This window comes from Balearica regulorum, chromosome 5 (assembly GCF_011004875.1).
Source record: "Balearica regulorum gibbericeps isolate bBalReg1 chromosome 5, bBalReg1.pri, whole genome shotgun sequence".
Taxonomy (NCBI): domain Eukaryota; kingdom Metazoa; phylum Chordata; class Aves; order Gruiformes; family Gruidae; genus Balearica; species Balearica regulorum.
In genome coordinates this window covers 35,693,854-35,708,248 of record NC_046188.1, presented here as the reverse complement: position 1 = coordinate 35,708,248, position 14,395 = coordinate 35,693,854, and the positions used below count along the sequence as shown (strand labels likewise).

At 35.0% G+C, this 14,395-nt stretch overlaps 1 protein-coding gene across 1 annotated transcript in view; it reads left to right on the top strand.

Annotated features, from left to right (window-relative positions):
- Positions 1 to 14,395, top strand: part of AVEN (apoptosis and caspase activation inhibitor) — a 97,621-nt gene that overhangs the window by 76,715 nt on the left and 6,511 nt on the right. The gene's annotated exons all lie outside the window — the stretch shown is intronic.

The following is a 14,395-nucleotide window of genomic DNA, read 5'->3' as shown; positions in this document are numbered from 1 at the left end:
ATTCCTCTGAACTTAATAAATTCATTTGAGGCTGACAATATTTTTCATAAGTATATTTTAAATGTGAGTCATTTTCAGCTGTTGTGTCTTCATTTTTGTAGAACCAGAGATATGCATGGCTTTTCAGAGTTTAAGGGTGTTTATGTTTCCACTTATTTACCTTTTTTTTTTACGTGCAGTACTGATAAATTACTAATCTTGGATGTTGTGCTAACTGTAGAATGTAATAAAAACATTTCTAAAAGTACAGCAATCTATTTTTTATCACTAAGTAGAATAAGATGACAACCCATTGTACCTTATTTCCTCCTGACATTAATCCAGAAGTTCTGTGAGAGGTTCCCCACCACCACCTTTGAGGGTATAGGTATAGTTAAGTTTTAGTTTAACTTGTTTATTTGACTAGAAATATGTGATCTTCCTAAATTCTCCTTGGTTTTGCTTTTCCCTCTAATGGTTACTAATTCCTAGTTCTGAGTCATCCATCAAAACTGGCCTTGCAGTACGTTTAGCTTCTGCAATGACTCATCATTGATTTGATGTAGGTAAGGAAACTGCAGCTGGCAGGTTAGAGCAGTGCATGTCACAAAACCATACGTGAATAAAGTGCAAGTGAGCTTTGACAGTTAAATTATATTTTTAATTCGACTTTCAGAGAACCCTAGATGCCCCCATATGTAATATAAAATGGAATTATTGCAGTAGTTAAACTGACCTGAATAAACTTTAATTTATTTTTTTTTTTAATTGTACACCTTTAGTGGTTCTCTCTTTTTTTTTTTTTTTTCTTTTTTTTTTTTTTCAGTGGGGTGTAGAATCCTGTGGTGAAAGTATCAGTCTCATGTTGCTTTGGTCACCTCTTACATGTTCCCTGAGCGGTAGTCCATGCTTGAAAAACACTGATTCAGTTCTCTGAGTAGAGAAATTAGGAATGGATAAAAATGTATTTAGTTGAATTGAAACATGACCTTGGAATTTCATTTTTGTTTTCTTAAACTTATATACATTAAAAAAATTAAGATTTAGTTTGATTGCTATATCATTCTAACCTTTGTTTTGTCACTTTTTTGATAATGAATTGAACTTCTGCTGCGTTATGAGTATTTTCTAGTTAGTGTGACAAAGTGCTGTCTCCTGAGAAGGCTCAGATTCCAAACTCTGCAGTTTCCTGTGTATACTGTTTTGTATTCTCAAACTGAAGTATCTATAGAAGTTTGTGTGGGAAGTACTCATTTCACTATCGCTTTTGTGACGTCAAAAAATACATACAAAAAAAGAGTATTGTGGAAGGAAAGTACACGTCAGGGGACTGGTTCTCCTGTAAACTTCTGCATGATGTTACGGGGCAGTTATGTTGAACCTCTGAATCCTTTAAGCTTCTCCCTTGAAAACTGAAAGGTACTCAAATGGGCATGTGTACTCGGGAAGAATTTGTGATTTGTCATTTATCTGAAGTTATGACCAATCTCTTAATTCACTTATGAAAGAGTTGAAAGCCTAGCTTTACTGTTCAAATGCATTTTGGAAAAATTGGGAACCATTAGTAGAATGCCTGCATTGTGTATTTGCACTTAGAAAAGCAAGCCGCGTGATGTGGAAAAAACCACGCAAAACTGACTTTCTCCTTTTGAGAGCTGTGGGCTGTGGTAAAGTAGAGTTGTTTTAAATTTGAGCTCAGTTGCTTGATTTGTTAGAATTTGGGTAATTCATTGACCAGGCTGTCATTCATCCAAGCATTTTATCTCTTTTTGCTTCTGCAGCAGCCATAATCTTTAAGTGATTTTGAAATGATTACTTAAGTATCAGGCTTCAGCAAGATGATGCTATTTTGGTAGTAGTAGGACTGGCAACAAATGCCAGTGTTAGATCTTAGCACTTGTCTGTAGATCTTAAGGTGCTTTACAGAGAATGTTGTAAGTCTGTAAATGGGCTGTATTTCACAAATGTGAGAACTGGCACTGTGGGACCATGTATCGTTTTCTTGGTAACAGTGGAGGGAGGGGTTTTTCCCTTCCATCCTCTCCCAGTACATGCTTTCCCAGCTGAGAATATTGTTCCAATTTTTGGGTTGACCTTCAGATGTGCAACAAAACTGTTTGCTAACTGAAACCTGTGGGAAAAAAATCCTGTGGCGCAGAAAAAAGAGATGATATCTCTGAGGTTGTATATTAGGCTATCAGCAGAGTCATGAGTGACCTTCGTGTCATCCGAAAACTTTTGGTAGATTCCGATTCTTTTCTAGTCTCTGAAGCTTAAAAACAAAATGAAGAAAGGTACTTTTACAAATGTTACTTTTTCTTTCTTTTTTTTTTTTTTAAAAAAAAAAGTGCTGTCCAAGACCAGAAGAGGTATTAAAAAACCCCCACGAATGTGTGTTTAGAGAACAGGTTGTTAATTTTTCATCTGTAGGGAAACACATGCATGAGAACAGCATCTTGGTGAAAGCTTTTTTTCTCTTATGCCATGAAGACTATTATTTTTCCTTTTTACATATATATGGCTAAGATTTATAACTGTTAAGCATCTTTTACTTATTTGAAGCACAGTTTCATTGTCTGCTAATCCTTGTTCTCAGATTACTGAATGAGCTTTGGCTCTATTATTGCAGGTTTGTGTTGATGCAGTTGTGAAACCTTTCCCTGTGCGATTGCTGAAGGAAAGTGAGAGTCAGTTGATTATTTTGTGGAAGAAAGCAATGATAATCCAAAAAACTTGCTACAAATCTCAGTGTTTCTGATACTGCTTTTTAAAATAAATTTTTATTAGATTAAGAATTTGACAATTTGAGCTGCTCAGGAAAATTCTGCCTGAATTATTTTTTCCAATGAAGAATGCAGTTTCTGAAAAATTGAATTTTTTCACTGAGTGCTGTGCCTTCATGGCTTAAATGCTAAATTTTATTCAAGTTCTGTACTGACTTGGTATATACTACACAGTGACTTCGCTCTTGACATGCTAAATGAGAATCAAAATTAATATGCCCAATAAGGCAAAGCTGATTGAAAACATTTCCTTAAGATGGTTAAATAAAATCAATATATTTCAACTCAACAGTAGAAATATATAGTCAGTACTGATATTTTTCTTAAATAAAAAAAAAAAAACCAACATTTTGAAATTCCTGTATACAAAAGAAAAGGTCATAACTTTTTGTTTCGAAATACTGTTTTCTCACCACATTCAAAATGAAAAAAAGCATTGAGAATGTTTGGTAGATGCTTTGCATATTTCTGTGCACAGTGAAATGTTTACCACAAAGCAATGCAATTTGAAAAGGCAGAGTACAGAGAGTACTTATACTTTCTACATGATTCACAGGTCATTTCCTGCTAAAGTAAAGAATTCATTGATCAGCACCTGCTTATTATGTTTCAAGTAGGCTAGAGGGACTTAAAGTACCATAATCATGGTCAGAAATCTGGAAGAATTGATTTAAACAAGGTAAAAAGCTAAAATAAACCTAATAAACAGGGCTAGAACAAGCAGGGTGGTGGATGAATGAATAGGCAGGGAAGGCTTAAGCACAACATTAAAATACATCATGAAGTAATGTCCTTGGGGGGTGAAGTTGTGTGAGCTTTTTTTTTGCTTTTTTTTTTTAACTGAATAGAACTAGATCATAGAAAAATCTACAAGTAAACAACAGAAAGTAAGTATGTCTAGTGAATAGCTATGATATAGATGATCATTCATTTTAGCCTTAGTCTTATTACCAGATATTGTCACTGTCTTCAGTATCTTAAAACCTGAATTTTGATATTACTATGATGCTATTTAATAGTATGCCAATGTTGTGATGGAACACTAGAGCGCACGTTTCAATTCTGTGCTGTTTGAATACAGAAGATAATTAAATAAAAATCAATACTTTCGTATTATTCAGACCTGAGAAACACTGTGTATCAGTGGTAAGTACATAGCCCAGATGGTGTTTGTCATCCAGAGAACTGTAATCCTCCATTCTATATCATCTCTTCATGTTTTTTAATTTGTGGGAGAGCTGTAGTTCTTGTCACTACCATACAAGGAGAACTTGCGTAAGAAGACTATGGGATGTGTTGCTAAGAGGAATTGCAAGCTGTAGAATGTGGAATGCTGTAGTGTGTTCAGCACAAAGGAGCAAGTGCAGGGGTCAACACAGGGAATATTGGTGTTTTCACTTGAGCTAACCCAAGCTTTATTTACATAGGATAAATTTGTTAGTAAAACCCTCAAGGTAGCTGATACTAAAGATGAGCTACAACTTGCTTTTTAACATGACCCAAAGAATTTTAGATAGTAAGTAATTATTTTTTCTCCTTTTCACTTTCCGGCAGAACACTTAATTTCTATTAATACAGATTTTGAAACTTTGCATTGACCAGTTCATCTGTAGCAATGGGAAAACTCCACTGTAGATAATCATAACTTTTTAAAAAGCACATTTCTTGAAAAATAAACATGAGCTTCTAGTTCATGGATTATTTTTCTTGCAAATGTAAGTTGGACCAAGACTGTAGTGGCTTTCTAAGCCTTTGGTAAGACAAATCCAGTATGCTGCTTGCTTGTAGTTTTGATCTGAAGCGAATACTTACCAATCTGCTGTTAATTTTAAGCTGATGTTCAGAACTCTCTTATAAGCCATTACACTACTATCTTTGGAGAGTTATGAGTAATTTGCATATGCAAAGAAATACATTCCAATCTTTTGCATGCTTATAGAAGTAGAGGTTTACTAGATTTACTCTTTGCTAATTGTAATCCTTGTCATTTTATTAACTTATCAGAAGAAAGTCCTCCTGTCTTGTTTTCTGAAGCTACTTCTCTTTTCTTGTTTCATTACGTTAAACAAAAAAATCTTACAAACTTGTGTTCGGACTATGTCTTGTCATATCTTGCAGAACCCTTCATAAATGCAAGAAAGCCAGGCCTCGTACTTACTATATCAAACCGCTTGAATATTTTTAGGCCTGCACCTTTATGTATAATTTATGAACACTTCTGAAAGATAGACCCGTAGACACGACATACTGTACCACTTGCATGAATAGTGAATTCTGCTTTAGGCAAGAATGGTACCAGTTTGGATATGATGATATTAAAAATATCCAGCACAGCAGCATAACGAATATTTATTGATTATATAATTGCATTCTTTGCTGTAAGTGTTCTGTTAAATACAGAGTAAGGAATGAAACTGTATCACTAAGAAAAAATCAGAATAGTTTTTTTTTTTGGGTTGTGAAATTCTAATAATGCCAGGGCTGTCAAATAATCTGTGTACCAAAAATTAAAACAGTCTTTAAATGCTTAAAATGGAAGCTTGAATAGTCAACTGTCAAAACTATTGTAAACTTTCATGACTTGTCTGCTATAAAATTGGAGGGAAGGGGGAGAGAGAAAGGGAAGTTTTCCAGCATTTGTGTGACATGTAAGAACTACTGATAGCAGACTTTTTTCTGTAATTGTGTCAAGTTAGTGGCTATTACTGGAACACAAATAGCAAGTTGCTTAAAATAAAGTGTTTCTTAAGTTTATTTGGTCTAAGATTACTGTTGGGTTTTGGGGGTTTTTTGTTTGGTTTTTGGGGTGGGGTTTTTTGGAAAAGTAGAAATTTTTCGAATGGAGGTACTATGTGGAATAAAGAATTGAATGGAGGTGCTATGTGGAATAAAGGAGGCTTATTTTGTATACTCCTGCTGTTTGTGGATAAGACAGACATTTAATGAAGTTTTCAGGCCAAATATTCTGACAGCCTGAACCCCCTAAACAGGGGTTATCCTAGTGTAAATTTATGCAATGCAACTGCTCTTAGTTAAGCATGCCAGTTAGATATAAAGTTCTCTTGGATGGAAAGATGCAAGAATAAATCTGATCTAATGAATTGTGTTACATTCTCATCTCCCAGATACAATACAGCAATATACTTTCATGCACTGTTTGCACAGGAGGTAGAATGAACAATAATCCAAATAAAGAATAATTAGGAGGAACTTTGCTTAAATAGTGACTTACAAAATACATTAACATGCTATTTCTGATGTCCTCCTTTCTTGTAGCTAGCATGACGTGAAGTATGTAAACAACAGTAGAAGTTTTATTGTGTTTTGGAAATACATATGTTTTACTTGAACTTTAATTGGGAAGAACTTTCAGGTTCCTAACAGAATTGAGAAAGAGTCATCTACAAAAAAACCCCACCACCTGGTAGTTTAGTGGGTAGAGTACTCTGCCAAGTTTAGACCAGCAACTGAGTTTAGAATCTGAGATTTGTAATAACGAGTGATCTAGCTAGCACTTGGCAAAGTTTGAAATCTCGCTTGGTTTTATACAGTAGGACATTCATTATATTTGTATTTAGAAACATTTTAAAGTTGGTCTTGATGTGTTATTTAGAAAATATGAAAACTTCCTGAATAAACTGCAGAAGTTACGTTATCCATTATGGATTTTTTTAAATTTTTTTTTTAACTTCTGAGAATATCAGAGCTCAGAAGTGTAGGATGTTGAATTACTTACAAGCTGTACTGTCTAAGGTGTGAAGGAAGGGTGCTGTTTCAGCATTACCCTCAGAGTTATTTGTCTGTTTTCTGTATAAAACTAAACTGTTCATCAAAACTCTCATTTCTGTTTCAGAGTGGTTGTGTGATGTTAGAGGTACCATCTGCCCCAAGGTCTCAGGGCAGTATTTTTGCTTAATGGAATCCATAGGAATGCAGCCTTCTCCCCTCTCCCTCATCCTCTGATGCCTGCTCACAGCGGTTCCTGTCAATAGGCAAGGAAAATCAGGGATCTTTTTGGATGACCAGCTTCCATTCTGCTTGAACCTTGTCCTTCTTGTTACAGATTCTCTTCTTTTCATTCTGTCTCTTCTTTCCTCACGTACAAGCCAGAATCTCACGAGAGTACTTTGTGCCAGCACATGCAAACAGATTCTTCTTTCGAGTCCTGCAGGTTGACATTATGCAAATCTTCCTTTGTGGGTGGGATCCTTGCCATTTCGTCATTTCTTCCAGTGTTGAATATCAGCCATATGTCCTGCTATGGACACATGCTGTACTGATATTAGTGCTTATATAGCGTTGGAGAAAACAGGGTCTTCATGAAGGGCCAGATCGTTAGGTTCCTTAACCTGTTGGTCTGCGGGGATCAAAACCACTACTATTAAGCTATTTTTTCCTCTGTTGTGTCCAGGCTTATGAAAATACGTGAGTCCTCTCCCTTTCACCCAAAGGAGAGTTGTCTGCTGCTGTTCCTAGGTAGAATCACAAATTTTACTTCCTGCTATGTCATACTGATGCTACCAAAAAGAAAAAAAAGAAAAAAAGGTCTTTGGTCTTGAGTATTTGTGCATTAAGTTATGTGATGACCTTTGCCCTTTTTTCAGCCTTTCTCTTGAATGATATTGCTCAAAACCAGTATGTTCTATAGGTTTTTATACTTTTTCTAATCTAGCAAGCTGGTTGCACTGACATTTAAAAATATCTAAGTATGTTATAAATTAGTGACCTGAAAAAAATGACACTAGAAAATGTCATAAAGCAATAGGAAAAATGTAAATATTTAAGGTGACTAGCTTAAACTTAATGAAAGGTTTAAGCTTAACCTATGGGGAAATCAGTAACTTCACACTTAAATATCATTTTATTGTTTATTCAGTAAAAAAGTGAATAATGGAGAAGATGGGATTGGTACTTATGAATAACCACATCAGTCTACTGTGTTTGGGTGAAATTTTAAATATACTTTTTTGTTCAGTACATTTTGGTTTAATATTATGCATTCTAAGAGCTATAATCATAAAATATTTAATAAAAATTACATATGAAAAATAGTGATACATTTAAGTAAATGTGGAAAAGTTAATTAGAAAGCAGAGAGAGTTTTTCTGGTTGCTGTTTATACAATTTCACGTATGGTAGTGTTGTCTGTTGTCTCCTTATACACCCTGCAGATGTAAAATGTGCATTGACTTGAAAGAACTCTTAGCTACAGATTAAAAATAAATTTCTGGATTAGCTACTTTTCCTTCCTATTTTTTTCTGGAGAAAGATAACTAATTAAAAAAAAAGGAAGAGCTCTACAAGTGGAGAAAAAAAAAAGCCATTTGCTTTAACTTAAGGTTGGTTCTGTTGAATTAGACCTAAGGTCCATCTGGGGACACCTGAGGTAGGGCACTTGAACATGCTATATGATATATTACTTTCCCAAATACTTTCTTGACCTGCAAGAATTTATGACCTAGGGATTTCCTGAGCCAGATGTGGAGTCTTTGTATTTAAAATAGTTGTCTTATATCCCTCCTTGCATCTGCAGAAACTTGTGGCATCTGCACCATCTCATGGCATGGGGTCCTGCAACCTAGCGTCAACCTGTAAAGATTTGCCACTTTTTGTTTGAGTGTATTCCCTACTGGCTTCATTTGATGCCTCTGGGTCTTCTGTGAGATGAGGCAATGAGCAGTGAGTCCCTATCTGCCCTTTTTATGCCTTTCATGGTTTTTAGATCTCCATCATGTTCCCATGGTTTCCCTCCCTTGGCTTAAGTTACTAAATTGTTTGTCATACAGGAATTGCTCCATGCCTTTTCTAACGCTGTTATGTTTTTTGAGATTGGGCTTGGGAAACCAAGACTGTGAACAGTATTCAAGATAATGATAGGGGTGATAATGATACATGATAGGGGTGTAATGATGTTCTCTATGTTGTTCGCTATTGCTTTTTAATAATTCCAAAGAGTTTGTTTCTTTGAGCACTGCAGAGCACTGAGATGCTGATTCTGAATGGTGTTGGTCAACTCTGAACTTATTTTGTATGTGAAGTTAGAATTGCAGCATTTTTCATTTTTGGTATTGATTTTCATCTGCCATTTTAAGATCTACTTTCTCACTCTTGTGAAGTTCTTATGTCATTCTCCACAGCCTACCTTCGTCTGCACTACCGTGAGAAGCTTAGTATCATCAGCAAACTTTGTTACTTCATTTTTTTCATCTTTTTTCCTCTTCTGTTCTAATTCAGTGAAGACGTTAAACAGATACGACCCCAGAGAATTGTACTGGTGGTTTATTTTAATGTGAAAATTAACAATTTACTCTTTTTCTTCCTACTTTTAGACAATTATTTATTCATACAAAGCCTCCTCTTCTTTTTGCTGCTCTGAAGTCTTGGGTGGGAAAGGGAGTGGGACGTCAGTGAGAACTTTTGGAAGCACATGTGAATTATGTGAACTTGATCCTGCTTATGTGCATGTTTTTTTGCTTCTTTCAAGAAATTGTCTTAGATCATGCAGCAGAACTTTCCTTTTCAAATGCCATGTTGACTCTTCCCCCCAAATATTACGTTTATCCACATATCCATTACATTTCTTACAGTTTCTACTAATTTCTCCATCAAACACATTGAGTTGGTATTGCACTGTCCTCCTCAGTCTTCCTTTCACTGCTCCCGGTATTCCTGTGTTGTCATTTAGCTTTTTGAAGCTTTAAAGGCATTCCAGTTTCTTTTGTCTTATTTCTTAGTCACCTGGTGTTCATGCAGAAGCATGTGTACTGCTGTTTGTTTTTCTGAACCTCTTAAAATATCATATTATTTGTTCTGCTTTCCTGTTTTAACTCTTAACCTCTGCTTTGGCTTTTAATAACACAAGGTAATTTTTGTATTTTTTTTTTCTAAAACTGTTGTGTTCTTTGGCACTTGTTGGCTTCACTCTGCTCCTCATTTGAAAAACTGGCATCTGACCTAGATTTGAATTGACTGAAGTTCCTCTATATGTTAAATTAGTTCTCTTCTTCCAGAATAGACACTCTTTGTCACAGAAGCAGCACTAGTTTCCAAAGATCCTTCTGTTTTAAATTTTGAGGACATCATTTAGCCTTGATCAGATGATCCTGCTGTTTGGTCAAATTCACATATTTATTTTTAAAATTGTGACTAGTAGTACTGTGTAGTTATGCTAGGGAATTAATTTAGAATATTGTTCCTTTTGAATCTCATTACAAATATGTTTTATAGTTTGCAGGGCAGACCACAAATATCCTTGACATAAGTATGTTTGCACAGAGTGCAAGAACTTCCACTGGTAACAGAAGAGTGTTATTTAAAATATTTTCTTTGAGATATGTATTCTGCTGGTAGAATTTTTATGCTGAGCTGTTGCATAAGCCTTCTGGAGTTTGTAATACATGGCTGTGCAACCTGCTGGTGAGCAGCAGAACCAGGGAAAAATGTGGGTTGTGCTAAAGTATTTGTGGTGAAGGCATGTTGTTTGGAAATACCTGTCATGTTCTTGATAAAAGACAGACTTTTCAGTGACTTGCAATATTACTGATCTTAATAATATCTGAAGAAAATTAATAGATGTTGAGTTCTTACAAGGTCTTTGTTGTTTTTGTATTCTCACATTCTGAAAATTGCTATTACTCAATCTAAGCTCATAGCAAATTGCATAAGCAGCACATTGCAGCCTTAGTCATAGTAAAGGATAATAGTTACAGTGTGTACTCTACCAAAGTAGAGACATTAAAAAAGCAGAAATAGAAATTAGTGATGTTGTTAGAACTGCCATGAAGAGTCTTTGGAAGCTTGGTGTCTTCCAGAAGTCTGTTTCTCAGACATTTCTACCTCATTGTGAGAAAATTATTGTATCTTCATGATTATCTGTTTATGATGTGTATAAAATTATCCATGTAAAACCTTTGCAGAAGATACATTCCCTAGTGTTGGAAGAATATTTATTATGAATTTGTATATATGTAAGTCTCATTTTGTAGGAGAAAAAAAGGAAAACCATTAGGTGTCCTATAAAAGGAAATCTTCGGTAGTATTTATCCAAAGATATTTTTATATAAAATGAGCATTAATTGTAGACAGACAATTAATATATATATTATAGATATGTGTGTGTGTGTGTGTGTGTATATATATATATATAAATCACACTATGTGGAAACACTGTGTAAGGAGAAAAGACATCTTTTCATTCCGATGATGTTCCAAAGCACCCAGTCTGTGGTTCTTGCTGTTCCCACGCTGTTTTCAAAATCTTCTAGTTAGAGCAAGCCATGGCGTGGATGGATGGGAGTTCTTCCTCATGCTTTTTCCTCCAGTTTGAGAAAAATTCATCTCAGAAGATGAATTGGTTAGCTTTAGTTTTCTCTTTGTACTTGTAAGTTAGCTCAAAATTCATGACTTAGTAGTTGCCCACTTTTTCTTTGTTCTATAGATTTCTGTGTTCTCTTGAACCTTCTACATGAAATCTTTCACTATTAAAAGGAAAAGAACATGTTGCTTATCTTCCCCCTTGACTCCTAAAGCGAGTTGGTCAGTCTTATGGGAACTATTCATGTTGGATAAGATTTCAAGCATCATTCATGCCTAAACTCTGCAATTCAGACTGTTTTTCCCTGCAGAAGAGTGTTAGAATGGAGGATCTGGCTTGTTTTTTCACCTTAAAAATAATATCTGTTTCTTCCTGCATTATTGCAACCCATGAAGAAGGCTGATGGAATAGGCAGGTGGCTTGTTTTGATATTCTGTCCTTCGTAAATAGTGATGAACTGGTGATCAATATAGAGAGAAAGGAATCTCTTGCAAGTTAAACTTACAAAATTGCTTTAAATCTAAAGATGGGCTTTCTTTGGAGAGAGTGTCTTCTCAATTTAGTAACTCAGGAAGAACTTTGACTAGGTAGTAGATAGAGGGTGATTTTTGAGATATTTTAGGTCTCATTGTCAATGTTAATTTCCCAAATGTAGTTAAGCTGTAGTTTTCTGTTTTGGTTTATTTGGTTCAGTTGCATACTGCCATTATAAATTTATTGCATATTATTTAGATGACTAAACAGGCTTATAGACAGAGGCTGTAATTCTCAAAATAAAATAAATGGGAGATGAACAAAGGTTGGAGAACCCGAAATAAGTTTACCAAAATCATTGGTGCTTATTTAGGAGAAGGTAAATTCTGGTTAAAAAAAAATGTGTTTAGTCTCTTCTATTTGCCCTTGCAGTGCATGGAAGTCTTAGAAGGATCCTGTTACATTGTTTGTTTGTTCCCTCACCCCAATTTGAAAATCTCTAAGACAAGAAAATATTTTTCCTCTGTCTTCAGTAATATTTCATGTCTTTAGTTTTTAATGAATTAGTGTTGAACAAAGTCATTCCACTGATATGTCTGTTTTCCTACTGAAAACCATTTTTCTTCAATTTTTTCCAACTTTTAGACTCATAATTTCACAAATGGGAAAAAATATTTGTTACAGATTACAGGTGGGATTTGTTTGATTCTGCTAATCAATGAATATTGGAGGAGATAATTGGACTAATGAAACTACAAAATGTGTGTTCTCTTTAAATCAATTGACTTAGCTTTAAAATGCATTCAAGTGGTAGGAAACCATGGTGGTTTAGATCTGCTGTTCTTTCATAATAAAGTTATATTTTTACAATAAAGAATATTAAGGTTTCTGAATGTATCAAAGACAGTGTGTGAGCTTTACTTGAATGCATTATTTTTAGCTACTGTGTATTTGAAGGCCAACTGATATTTGTAAGTAGCATAAAAAACTACTCACATGAAGAAAAGTATTTTTTTTATGTTGGAAGGAACTTGGAGTCATTGCAAGATGTTTGATTAGTATTCGTGGCATAAAAGGAAGTTATTTTCAGGGTAAAGGAATTTGTGAAAAGATAATTGGTTAGACCAACATTCTCATTAACCTAATTTGCATTAAATGTGCTACTGTGAATTGTAGTTATTGCTTTTCCTTTTGAAAGGCATGCTTTGTTAACTTATTTAAAAAGCCTAGCTAAACTACAGTTTAAGTCATACCCTTTAATTCAGCAATACAGTATCAAACTGAGGATCTGTTATTACCAACTTTGTGAGTGTGGAGAATCATAAACCAGTTCTTGATCCCAGTGGATTTTCCTGATGAAGTAGGTTTGTTTAGCTGCTTGATAACTGGTCATTCACAGATACTGAAAGCATTTGACTAATCCTTTCGTTTACTTTTACTCTTTTGTAAGAGCAGAGGAAACTCTTTATTTCCTCTGTGACGTAGCATGAGAAATAACTGAAGGAGTCTTGGTGATATTGGAAGAAAATACTCATGCCTTTGTATGAAGTATGAAGACTTTGAGGTCACTTGGTTTAATTATTTTTCAATAAAACTTCTTAACATATGTAAGTAAATTTAGCCTTTAAAATATGAGCTTTTAAAACATAAATTGATTTGCACATTTTTGTACTTATTTTAAAATCATGAGACTGAAGAATGCCTTTGGGTTTCTTTAATTTTCAGCATTAGTTATTACTTATTAGCAGTATTGTAGATATTTTGAAACAGAGGGATTTATTTACTGTTGTGCTGTGTGCGATGAAGAGGAAGGCACCTTTGTCAACAGTGAGTCAACTGTGAGTGCTCAAGTCAAGTATTTGCATCTGCAGATAGATACATAAAGACAGGATCTTATTTTTCCATACTGCTGAGCATGCCTAGCCATCATGGAAACTGGTGTTTGTGTATTATATGAACTAAACATTTATAAAGTTAGGCTGCTTCTTAGATATCTAAATGTTAATTTCAGTGCTGAATTGTAATTATTTGCGCTTCCACTGTTTGACACTTGTTGTTTTCAAAATAGTAATATCTGGAGGCACTGAATGTAAACCAAAGCCTAGCTCATCAGGCAAGGTTGTGTGTCAGCCCAGTAATGCTGAACAATGTTGGATAAACCTAATGAAAATGGAGAGATACAGATTCAAGCTGGACATGGTAATGGTCAGAAATATCCATCTAAATATTCAGCTGAGGTCACTTTCTTGCTGGAATGGTTCTAAAGATGATGATGATGATGGCATGCCAGGTACACGGTGTGCTTAGTAGATGGGTACATTGCATACCCAATGAGCATACATGAAATGCAATGAATTAGAAATGCACTTTAGATATTAGAAAAAAAAAAAAGCCATGGCCAATAAATTTTACATTCCAGCTGGGAGATGGTTAGGTCTCCCTTTTTTTATTGTTTGGCAGAGAAATACACCAACTACTATGCCATTTTGCTGCTTATTCATTCTGTTTGCAAAACAGATGCTGGCTGGTGATTGCACTATTGAGTAAAATTGCTGGAACGCTGAACTCTGCTACATTTTGGGACAGGCAGACAATGGAAAAGAAGCCAGTTTTGGGGACAGCACATTATATGTTCGGATTTTGCATGCAGTATTAAGGCATTCAGGAATTGTCAAAGGTATGAATGGCAGTTAGGATATTGAGAGCCAAATGGAAGTTAGATGCTCAGTTGTTGGTAATCCTTTGAAAACTTCCTCATTCATTCTCTATTAGAGGCTGGGAAAGAATGAGCTGTTGCTTCTCAGCTAACTGCTGGACTAAATCCTAGTGACTTGTACGTGATCTG